Source organism: Protopterus annectens, chromosome 8.part0 (genome assembly GCF_019279795.1).
Source record: "Protopterus annectens isolate FY-2018-M chromosome 8.part0, PAN1.0, whole genome shotgun sequence".
NCBI classification, from domain to species: Eukaryota; Metazoa; Chordata; order Ceratodontiformes; family Protopteridae; genus Protopterus; species Protopterus annectens.
Window position 1 is genome coordinate 947,462,843 of NC_056741.1, and position 12,664 is coordinate 947,475,506.

Here is a 12,664-nt window from a genome sequence, read left to right on the forward strand (position 1 = left end):
TTTAATATAAAAACTGACATAAAAAAAATTAAATTCAGCTCAGTTAGCGCTTTCACATGTATCCAAATGCTTCATCAGACTGTTGACAATGAATGTGTTACTACATTTAAATAGCAGTTCCTTTCCTCACTAACCAATCACTGACAAGTAACTAAATATAAAGCAATCTTGTTTCTAAAACCTAATGGCTTAAAGGTAAAACACCATTTGTAAACACATACTACTGCTTAGGCAAAAACCATAAGTGATATATATATATATATATATATATATATATATACAAATATATATATATATATATATATATATATATATGTGTAAATATCCTCAATACTAAAAATTCTTCATGAAACATGTAATTACTGTAGATGGATTCTAAAAGTCTGCTTATATAAAAAAACTAAATATAAATGATATAATAAATTGATTTCATGTGGTTGCTCATATAGAATATAAAATATAAAATGCCTAACGACTAACTCCACCTGAAAGCAACAATGAAGTTCCGAATATATAGCTAATGACATAACATCAAATATCTGAAGCTATGTACATCATATTTCATAAAGAAATATATATATTTATATATATATATATATATATATATATATATATATATATATATATATATATATATTGATATATATCCATTCTTAACCATTATCATTTCTAGCTATAAGGAAAGGCTTTAATGAAAGCCTATCATTCAAGCCCAAGGATCCATCTGCTTGCAGCCTCATGATCCATCTGGCTTCCCTTTGCTCTGTATAGTTCCTATGATCTCCTAATCTATTGTTCTTCCATACTAGTTCTATAACTGTGAACTTAAAGCTATGTTTAGTGCCATGGGTGATGACATGTTTTGCTAAAGCATTGCTATCATCTTCCCTGTTAATGGCATAGACATGTTCTCTAACACATTCACACAGGGTCCTATTCATTTTCCATACATAAAAAAGTCCACATTCTGCACAGACTGCTAGGTAGACCAAATCACGGGTTTTAAAGTCAGCATACAAATCAAACTTATATCTCCGTTCAGTCTCTGGATGGGTGAAGTGATCACTGTTGGACATATAACTACATTGATTACATGTTCTACAGGCACAAGTCCCTTTCCTCTCTGAAGGGCTCTGTTGTGTCTTAGCATTATCATAACATAGTAGACGTTTTAGGGATTTCGTGTTCCCATAAGTGAAGCTTGGAAGAATTCCCACTAACTGTTGTAGTTTAGTATCAGCTTTAAATTTTTTAAGAAAATTTTCTAATCTTCACATTGTTGTTAGTATATGGCATTACTACCTTATTCAATGCTTCACCCTTATCTGTTGTTGTAGTGGAATAATGTCTCCAATTATTCCTGCATATATAGGGTTTTCCTGATGTATTCCTATTCACCTTGTCATCTTGATGTAATATGATTATTTCATTTGACTTGTATCCTTTGTCATAAAACTCTTTATGTAACATATCTACCATTTCCTTAAACCTAGTGTCATCACTGGTAAGTCTGGAAGCTCTTAGAGCTTGACTCTTCATTATGTTATTGTAGACATGAGGAGGATGCATACTAGTGCAGTGCAGAAGAGAGTTCTTCTTGCATTGCTTTCTATATAACTGTGGCTGTATATCTTTCCCTTCTTTCAACAACAGAACATCCAAAACTTCTGTCTGATCAAAGGACCATTTTCCTGTAAAAGACAGAAAATCTGTTGTCCCATTAATATACTCTATAAATTCTTGAAGTGCTTCTACACTCCCCTTCCAAATTAAATAAATGTCATGAACAAAACGCTTGAAGAATCTAATGTTACTACCATAGTATACACTCCATATGATGTAAGTATGCTCCCAATAGGCTATCACTAAGTTAGCGTAGGAGTTGGCACATGGAGTGACCATGGCCACTCCTTTCTGTTGCAGAAAATATTGGTCCTTATAAACAAATACATTGTTCTTCAAACTATGTCCATTAACATAGCACATCTCACTATTAAATCTCTTGGCATATTGTTTTCGATTAAAAATAATCTCATGTACTCCACACCTGTATCACTGGGAATGGAAGTGAACAATGAAGTAACATCAAGTGTCACCATATAATCTGGTTCTTCATCTATGTCTGAAGGTCTATAATCAGTCAGGTTTTCTAAAAACTGCTGTCTGTCTCTAATGATAGTAGATGTCTTTTCTACCACCTTCCTAAGCTATTTCTCTAAATATACTGATATTGTCTCTGTTAGCCACCCTTTGCTTGAGACGATGGGTCTCATTGGTGGACTTTTTATGTTTTTATGAACTTTGGGCAATCCTCTGAAGGTGGGAACTGTGGGTCTCTCAATTAGAAAATATTTATAGAGATCAAAGTCAATAAAATTGCATAAAAATAAATCATATAACTCATCTTGTACACCATTTATAATCCTATTCAATTGTGTATAATTAATGGCTGCATATGTATCTTTATCATCTAGAAGACTTTGCATTTTCAATTCATACATACTAGTGTCTAAAATGACTATAGCTCCACCTTTGTCTGCAGCCTTGATCACTATATCACTGTTCTCTTGTAGCCTTTTGAGAGCTTTTTGTTCATTACCATCTAAATTGTAAAAAATCACATTTCTTTTTACTACTACCATCATTATACAGTGTTAACAAATCCCTTTCACATGCCTTTTCAAATAATTCTATCAATGGATGTGTTTGTGGGATATAAGGAAACATTTACATTGTCATTCTTTGTATCACCAAACATCAATTTCAGATTAACATTTCTCGTAAACATTTTCAAATCTACCAAAAAGTCAGTAACGTCAGCATTCTTTGAGGGTATGAAAGAGAGCCCTTTGTTTAGCAACGTTCTCTCATAAGATGATGAACAATAGCTAGAAATGTTAATGACTAAGTCTGACTCACTGGTCTGAGAGTTTTCTTCTGAAATTCCAGTTTCTGTTCTGGAAATTTGCGTTTCTTCGGTCCCTGCTGTGGGGACCACGGAGACTTCTGATGGATTCGTATAGGTAATGGAAAAAGGTAAAAGTTCATTGTTGGTTTTGGTGGAGGTGCTGTATTCACTGTAGATGTATCTTTTCTACGTACGTCTTGAACTAAACTTTTTATATTGCTCATTTGAGGTATTTCGTAACGTTCACTTGTCGTCGCTTGACTGCTGTTGCTTGCTATTTCATTTTCAGCCGTTAACCCATCCTCCCTCATCGATGAATGCATTGACGTCATATTGGAGGTGTGTACTCCATCCAACGTTTGTGTAGACTGTGTCTGGGTAGGTCCATGACTTCTCCCTTGTTCACGTGGCAAAGTAAAGACATTCCCTCTTTGGTAATTAAGGAAATCCCTTGCTGGGAAATATAATATATTTTCTTGCTAACTCTTAGCATAGATTTCACTTTATTTCTTAGTTGTCTATATTACAGGTGTGTTGTGAGGGATTCAGTGTGGATATAACATTTCTAGGTTTTATTATGCTTGATAATAAGATGATTTATTTTGGATGCCATCTGTAGTAGAGATTTATATTTTACTTTCTATTGTAAGTTACTGGCTTGAACAAGAAAACAAAGTTCACAATGTTTTTCTTTCTAACTGAGAAATTAAATATTTAATGACTGGAAGAGAAGCAAGCAATTCAGCAAATTGCTGTGTGCAAGAAACTAACATTTATGACCATGCACCAAGTGGCAGGAATATCAGATCAGTATCTGAATGTCATTTTGCATATATATATATATATATATATATATGTATATATTACCATTTAGCATATTGTTATTCTACTTGTAAATGCTGTTTTCTGTAAAATAAATGATCTGAAGTAGGATATTCATTTGTCTGCAACCTGTGGGTTATGGATCCGATATCGGATCCGAACCGGCATGGTTTTCCAGCTATGGATCCAAGCTCTCAGCTCCTCCCCTCACCCATAATGCCCTGCTCTACCCTCATGACCTCAGATCTCGTTTGCCGCGCATGGTGACTGGATTGGTTTCTAAAGCTCTCAAGCTAAGTGCTAGTTTTCTACTGTTAATATTAGAAATTTGAAGTTTTTTATTGATTTTTTTGTGTGAAAGTGTAGGTTTACCTTTTATATTTTACTTTTAGAGTTAATCTAAAATTATTTCCCTCCCTCGCTGTTGGCGTAGTGTGTGTGTGTTGGGCCTGTGTGTGTATATTGTTTAGTTACTTTAGTTTAGTAACTTTATAGATTGGGATGGCTGAACAGCCCAAATCTATATTTTCTAAATGCTCGAGTGTGGCCATAAGCTTTCCCAGCTGATGGCCACACTGTGTGTTAGATGCCTGGGGTTGAACACCTCACATCTGGATGCTTCATTTGTGCAGGGTTCAACCCCAGGGCACTGAAGGAGCGGAGGTCCAAGCTTGTTTTGGCGGGCCTCTTACCGCGGACTCGGCTCCGACCTCCGCTCCTTCGGGAGTAACCGCCTTCGGTTCTTCCTCCGTGGCACCCTCCTCCTCCTGGGACTCAACCTCCCGCTTCTGGCTCGGAGGAGAGGGATGCTAGGAAAGGACCGAGGGAGAAGCACAAGCGGGCCGAGACCTCTGTTTCGGCCCCGCCAGCCAAGCGGCTTCTCCCCGGCTCCGTGGCTCGGTCTCCTTCTCGGCTCCGGTCTCCAGTGTGCTTTTCACCGGGGCCTGAGGAGGAGGAGACCCGATCTCCGCCGAGGCTATCGAGGAGGCACTCCAGGCCTACCTCGGTAGCCTCGCCGAGATCTACGATAGCCTTCGATGCTGATCTGGACCGATGATGAGAAGGTTCATCCAGGCCCAGATGCAGATGGGAGTGCTCTTGCCTCCCCTCTGGGGAGCTCAACACCCTTTTCAAACCTATTGCTCCTTCTCCGACCCGCTATCCGGGTTGGAGCAGCTGGAGCCGAGCAGCCGAGCCGGGGTGGGTCGGCCGATAGTACTTGGTACCGGATCCGACCCTGCCCCGAGTGCATCGGATCCGACCTCGGAGCCTGGATCCGAGCCTCGGATCCGGGGATCAGTGCTCCTTCGGCGCCGTCTGTGTCGGAGCGCACTGTCCCTTCGGATCCGAAGGCGCCGGCTCCAATCCACTCTTCGGATCCGAGGGGGAGCCGATTGTCGGATCCTTTGGTCGAGGTCGGCTTCGGCGTTTGATGTAGTGTTGAGGGTCTCCGGACCCCGGCACTTGTTCGCCCGTCCCGCTCCCTCTGCACTGGGCCAGGCTTCCACCATCCGGCCCTTGGGACAGCCCGCTTGTGCCCCAAGTTGCTCCAATGGAACAAGTTGCTGCTTGCGAGGAGTCCTCTGACAGCCCCAGAGGATGTCCTCGCAAGCATACGTGCAAAAGGAGGCACATTGACTCCCGAGTCTCTCACGAAGACACGGACTTGGAGGAAGGGAAGGCTCCCCACGGTCACCCCGAGGATGTCTCATTTGGAGACATCATGGAAATGCTCCGTATAAGGGGGTGGTCTGCCCCAAGTCTTCCTCGGACGAGTCCGTGTTCTTGGAGGCATTTGAAGCGGGCCCGTCTACCTCTTGGGTGTCCCCTGCCGACCCCTGGTGGACCTCATTACCACCAGGGCATGGAAGGAACCGGACACCGTGGAGCCAATTCCTAAGAGGCCCGATAGGATCCTTAGCCCACCGCCTGACCGTGCCCATTGGAGTAAGGGGCCTCCGGTAGATGCCATGTTGACGGGCGGCCACCAAGAGGAACTTGCTCAGGAGAGTCCTCAGTCCATCCCCCGAGCAAGGAGTCTCGATGGTGGACCGCTTGGGGAAGCGGATGTTTAGTTCAGCGACCTTCTGCTGAACTGGCACATGTCATTAGGATGCAGCGAGATCTCATTAAAGAATATGCTGCATCTCCCCCAGAGTCCATTTCGGAGGAGGACAGGGTTCTGCACTCCACCCGCATGGCCACTCTTAGGTCAGTTACTAATACCTCTATGCGGCTACTCTCCCACGCTATGGAAGGCGCCGCTAGAGCTGCGGGGCAGGCCTAGTCACTAGACGCCAGGCCTGGCTCCGTCACTGCGATTTTTCTGAGCCCTTCAAAGCGCCATTTAACGCCTTTGATGGTTCTGCTCTCTTTGGCAAAACCGTTCAAACGTTGACCCAGAGCGAGAAGGACGGAAGACGCTGTCTGCCGGAATCCGCTTCTCTGCACCCCAGAGGCCTTACTCTAGGAACCAAAAGGGTCAGAAGAAGATGTGGTTCCGAAGTCGCAGCAGTCCCAGCCTGCTCCGGACAACCAGTCCTTCCGTGGCAGAGGAGGACAGGGAGGACGCCTAGAGGCAGAGGGCTCCCAGAAACTTTGGGTCCAGGGAACCCTTCTCTGAACGGCCAGCAACCCTGAGGGTTGCCCGACTGCTCCACTCTGGAGGCAGTCGGGGACGTTTCGGGCACCTAGCGGCATGGGAGTCCATAACATCAGACCGCTGGGTTCTCCAAATCATATCCAGAGGATATCGCATCCCTTTCCTTCACCTTCCAAAGTTGAAGTCCTCCCAGACGTCCCACCCGGTCAACGGGAGGCCGCTGGCAGAAATTGGCCATCTGCTAAAGAAAAGAGCCATCCAGCCCTTCCCCCAGACCAGATCGGATCAGGGTTCTACTCCAGGTTCTTTTTAGTGCCAAAGAAGACGGGGGAACTAAGACCAATCCTAGACCTCTCTCTCTTGAATCTGGCAGTCCCCAAAGAAAAATTCTGAATGGTCACTCTGCAATCTATTCTCCCCCTTCTGGGAGAAAATCACTGGATGTGCTCGATAGACCTCAAGGACGTACTACCACATCCTGATGGACAGGCGCTCCAGGAGGTTCCTCCGCTTCCGGCTGGGAGCCAGTCACTACCAGTTCCGGGTCCTTCCCTTTGGTCTCACCACAGCCCCCAGGGTGTTCACCAAAGTATTAGCAGTGGTAGCGGCCCACCTGAGGCTTCAGGGGTGCAGGTCTTTCCCTACCTGGACGACTGGCTTCACCCCAACAAGGCATCTACTTTCATTGGCGAGACTCCTTTCTCCATCTTGCTCCTTTTCTGGGCATTACAATAAATACAAAGAAATCCAACCTGGTGCCCACACAGCTCTTAGATTTTATAGGGGCCAGGCTAGACACAAGGAGTTTACGAGCCTTCCTCACTGCGGACAGAGTTCAAAATCTGCAGCTCCAGGTGCGGGCCATTCTCCACTCAAGTTCTGTTCTGGCGGAGTTGGTCCTGAGGGCTCTAGGGTCCATGGCATCTGCTATAGCACTTCTTCCTCTTGCCAGGCTCAATATGCGCATTCTACAGTGAACTCTCTTAGTACAGTGGTCATACCTTGCTCTCCCCATGCATCATCCCATTGCGATCAGCAAGGCTTGCAAGCGGTCCCTCTTGTGGTGGCTTCACTCCCGGATCTCCACAGGGGCCCATTTTGTGCTTCTCCCCTCTCGCCACGGTGACCACGGACGCCCCGCCTTGGGTGGGGGCACTTTGGCCGGACCCAAGGCACGTGGAACGATTCAGAGACCTTACTGCATATCAACGTTCTATAGATGAGAGCAGTGCTCTTAGTGTTGCTAGCATTTCAGGACTTTCTTCCCTTGGGAACAATTGTGATTCAATCGGACAACATGTCTGTGGTCTGGTACATCAACAAGCAAGGGAGAACAAGGTCTTACCCTCTTTGTCGAGAAGACATGAGAGTTTGGGAATGGGAAATCTGCACCAACCCCTATCTAATAGCAACGCATTCCGGTCGGTCCAACATCCTAGCGGACAAGCTCAGTCGCACCATTCTGACCCCTTACGAGTGGTCTCTCAATTGTCAAGTAGCGGAACGCATATTCGCACGGTGGGGAACTCCTTCATGCGATCTTTTGCCTCTCCCTCAAACACCAAGTGCGACAGTTTTTTCGCTTCTGATACCTCCTCCCAGAGGTTCCCCAAGAGACACTCTGGTGCATGCTTGGCCACCCGGTCTTCTGTATGCTTATCCACCCTTGCCTCTGATGCTCCAAGTCCTTCAGAAAGCCTCTCGGTGGGTTGCAGAATGATTCTCATTGCTCTTTGGCCTCGACAGATCTGGTTCCCTTCCTAAGGTCTCACTCGGTGAATCCTCCTTGGATTCTAGATCCCATTCGGATCTGATATCCCATCCATCCTGCATACCTCCTCCGAATCTGGACAACCTGAAGCTGACCGCTTGGCTGCTCCAGTTCCACTCTTGATCAGGACTCCCGTATTTCGTCACCTGTTAAGGCAATTCTGGTGGCAGCTCATAAACCATCCACTAGGAAGGTCTACCGCAGCAAGTGGAAACGGTTTTCTTTGTGGGCGGAGCGGCAAGGCCTGAATCCCTTCACGGTTCCTCTCCCATTAGTGCTTGACTTTCTAACCACTCTTTTTAACGATGGTGCCAGCAGTTCCACAGTCAAAGTACAACTGGCGGCAATTTCTCATTATCACATTGGCCATGACTCTAATCCTCTTATGTCAGCCAAATTGTGTAAAATTTTTCTTAAAGGTACTTTTCTTCTCAGGCCCCCTGTAAAACAAGCGGTTCCTCCTTGGGACCTCTCTTTGGTTCTACAGGCCTTGACCGCCCCCCCTTTCAGGAAGGCCCGCACCGGAGGGTGTTCATGCCCATTCAACCCGGTCAGTATCTACCTCGGCAGCCTTCAAGGCTAGGATTCCTCTAGATGATATTTGTGCAGCAGCCACGTGGGCTTCATCTCATACTTTTATTTCCCACTATAAGTTGGATCTTGCATCTAGGGGTAGAGCATCCTTTGGCTCCGCGGTGCTCCGGAATATCCTTCCATGATGGCCGCCCAAGATTCAGGTAGCTGGGGACTCTGTCCCACAGGTTGCAGACAAATGAATATCCTACTTCAGATTTAGAAGTTATGTACTCACCATAACGTTCCATCTGAGTAGGTGTATTCATTTGTCTGCAACCATCCCGCCCTCCTATCCCCCTGGCCTTTCAGTTTCCTGCATATTCTGTGTTACCCTTTTCAGGGTGTTGTTGCTTTGGAAAACTCGATCTGAGGTCATGAGGGTAGAGCAGGGCATTATGGGTGAGGGGAGGAGCTGAGAGCTTGGATCCATAGCTGGAAAACCATGCTGGTTCGGATCCGATATCGGATCCATAACCCACAGGTTGCAGACAAATGAATACACCTACTCAGATGGAACGTTATGGTGAGTACATAACTTCTAATTATGCGCTTTGTACTCTAGCAGCAATTCATGTCTTTTAATAAAGTTAGTTTGTGGTGTTAAGTTACATTTCTTAATTTGTTAGTTCTAAGGTTATAAATTGGAAACTGGATTCATACTCCTTGTAGTCAACAAGAGACACCATTATATTTTATTACTGAAGGTCAACTGGTTACCAGTTACAGGAAGAGATATACTTCACTTAGCATCTCTTACCTTTGAAGTGCTTAACAGACTGTCCATCCACCCAACAAAGAGTCCAGGGAATTGGATAGGATAGGAAAGTGCACCTTTGCATCAGCTACCTTTGCTATCAGGTCCCTGAATTATATGGCACACTTCATCAGACTTCAAAGAGACCTAGTATCTGAGCTCTCTGAAACTTTGGCAGGTGCCGTGTCTGATGAGGTCCGTGACAAAGTGGCCTCTCAGCTGACCACTATAGAATCGATTTCGAACTCCTCCATGTGCTTGGTGTCCCACACATCAGAAGGGGTGGCTAGAGCAGTGAGTTCAGGCATTGTTTTGAGATGACATGCCTGGATTCGCTTGTGTAATTTCGCAGAACCCTTCAAGGCTTCCTTTCTCAATGCTCCCATCAAGTCCTCCTCCTTGTTTGGACCCAAAGTCAAAGCTACATTGGCCAGGTGTGAACAGGACGGTAAGACCCTGTCTGCCGTAGGTGTCCGTTATTCTACCCCACAACATGCTTTCTCCAGAAACCAAAAGAGCGGGAAGATGTGGTATAGAAAATCTCTGGTTCTTTTCCGTGACACACAGGCCGACTTTTCCCCTAGGGGCAGAGGAGGAAACTCACAAGGAGGATGCCCCTTTCGGGGCAGAGGGGGTCTGTGTAATCAGGGTTCCAGAGATTCCTTCTCCGGGAAATCCTACCAGCACTCCTGAAGAGTGGCCCAACCCCTTTCCTCTGGAAGTGGTTGGGGGACGTTTCTCTTTGTACCCTTCTGCCTGGCTAGCCATTACCAATGATTCCTGAGTACAAAGGATAATAACCAGAGGCTACAAGATCCCCTTTGAACTTTGTCCTGTCCCTCCATCAAGATTTCCCAATGTTCCACCTAGTCAAAGGGAAGAAGCAGCTCTAGAGATTACAAAGCTGCTAAACAAAAGAGTCATCCAAGTAGTCCCAACAGACCAGATAGGATCCGGATTCTACTCAAGACTATTTTTGGTGCCAAAGAAAACCGGGGACTGGAGGCCAATTTTGGATCTCAGTGTGCTAAACAAATTTGTGAGTGTGCAAAAATTTCGGATGGTCACTATACAGTCTATCATTTCTCTCTTGGAAAAAGATGATTGGATATTCTCGATAGATCTTCAGGATGCGTGCTATCACATAAAGGTGGACAGACCATCAAGAAGATTCCTGTGCTTCTACGTGGGAGCCAGTTATTACCAGTTCAGAGTACTGCCCTTTGGACTCTCTACAGCCTCCAGAGTGTTGACAAAGTGCATTGCAGTTGTCACAGCTCACCTGCGACTTCAAGGTTTTCATGTTTTTCCATATCTAGCCGACTGGCTCCTCTCTGCCCCCACCAGACACCTATTGGAGGAAACCCTGGCATACTCTCTCAATACTATTGAAAAGTTGGGCATAACAATAAACTGGCAGAAATCCAATCTCAACCCTTCTCAATCCACAGAATTCATAGGGGTCATTTTGGACTCAAAAACTTGCAGAGCGTCCATACCGGAACACAGAATATCAAGAATCAGACAGCAACTGTTACCAGTTCTCTCAATGGAAAAGTCCACAGCTCACTGGATCCTGCAGCTGTTGGGCTCCATGGCAGCTTGCATCACCATTGTCCCCTTAGCCAGGTTTCACATGAGGCTTCTACAATGGCTAGTGCTCACCCAATGGTGTCCTTTTCAGCTTCCCCTTTCAGCCAAGATTCACATAACTCAGAGATGCAAACAAGATCTAAAGTGGTGGTTGAACCACAACCCATCACAATGGTCACGCCCCTACTGCCCTCAGCAGCCCAAGGCTTCAGTGACCACAGACACCTCCCTGATGGGGTGGGGAGGGCTATGTCAGGGTCAGACAGTCCAAGGCACTTGGTCCGAAGTGGAGGCCCATCTGCATATAAATGTTTTAGAGCGGTGCTTCTGGTGTTGCAGGCATTCCATCCCTTGCTGCCATCAGGGACAATTGTGATACAATCAGACAACATGGCGGTAGTCTGGTACATCAACAAACAGGGCGGAGCCAAATCCTACCCCCTCTGTCGAGAGGCCATGAGGATATGGCAATGGGAGATGGCTACCAACTGCTTTCTTCTAGCAATGCACATTCCCGGGAGTTCCAACGTGATAGCAGACAGACTCAGCAGGTGCATTCTTCAACCTCACGAGTGGTCCCTGAATCCTGTCATAATGGCGGAGATCTTCCACCGTTGGGACCATCTGTACTGCAACCTCTTTGCATCCCCAACCAACTTCAAATGCAACAACTACTTTGCCCTGATTCCCCCTCCGGGACAGTCACCGAGGGACACTCTAGTTCACGATTGGCCCTCGGGTCTTCTTTATACCTTCCTACCCACTCCCCTCATTCACCAGTTTCTAAAGAAAGCCCATCGATTGAAGAGCAAAGTGATCCTTATTTCTCCATATTGGCCTCATCAGATTTGGTTCCCCTTTCTGTGGCCTCACCTGCTGGATCAACCATGGATTCTGCGTCCAACCTCGGAGTTGATCTCCCATCCACAGAATCTGATTCACCCCAACCTGCACAGTCTGAAGCTCACAGCTTGGCTCCTCCAATTCCCTTGATTGCCAGGCAAAATGATCTTCACTCACATGTACGGGACATTCTTATTGCATCTCATAAGCCCTCCACTAGAATGACTTACCTAGGAAAATGGAAACGATTTACCTGTTGGCTGAAAGATAAGGAAATTGATCCCTTTTCAGCACCGGTGTTGATGGTACTTGAATATCTAACCGCCATATTTCAATCGGGGCTGTCAGCATCTACCATTAGAGTACATTTGGCTGCGATCTCTAATTTCCACGAAAATGTCCAAGACTCCTCCCTCATGTCTCACAAGTTATGTAAAGCCTTCATAAAAGGTGTGAATCATCTGAAACCCCCTTTCAGGGAACTTATTCAACCTTGGGATTTATCTTTAGTTCTTCAAGCTCTGACATTGCCCCCTTTTGAACCAGCTGCTTCATGCAACCTCAAATATCTGTCGTGGAAGACCTTGTTTTTGGCCGCTATTACTTCTGCCAGACATATCTCTGAGCTTCAGGCCCTATGTGCAGAGTCCATACTTGATTTTTCATCCAGACAGGGTATCCTTAAGAACTAACCCTTCCTTCTTGCCAAAAGTCATTTCTGAAATGACCAGAGATAGCCTCTACCTTTTTCTGACTTGCAAAATCAATCAGAGGTAACAGGGAGAGGGAGATTAT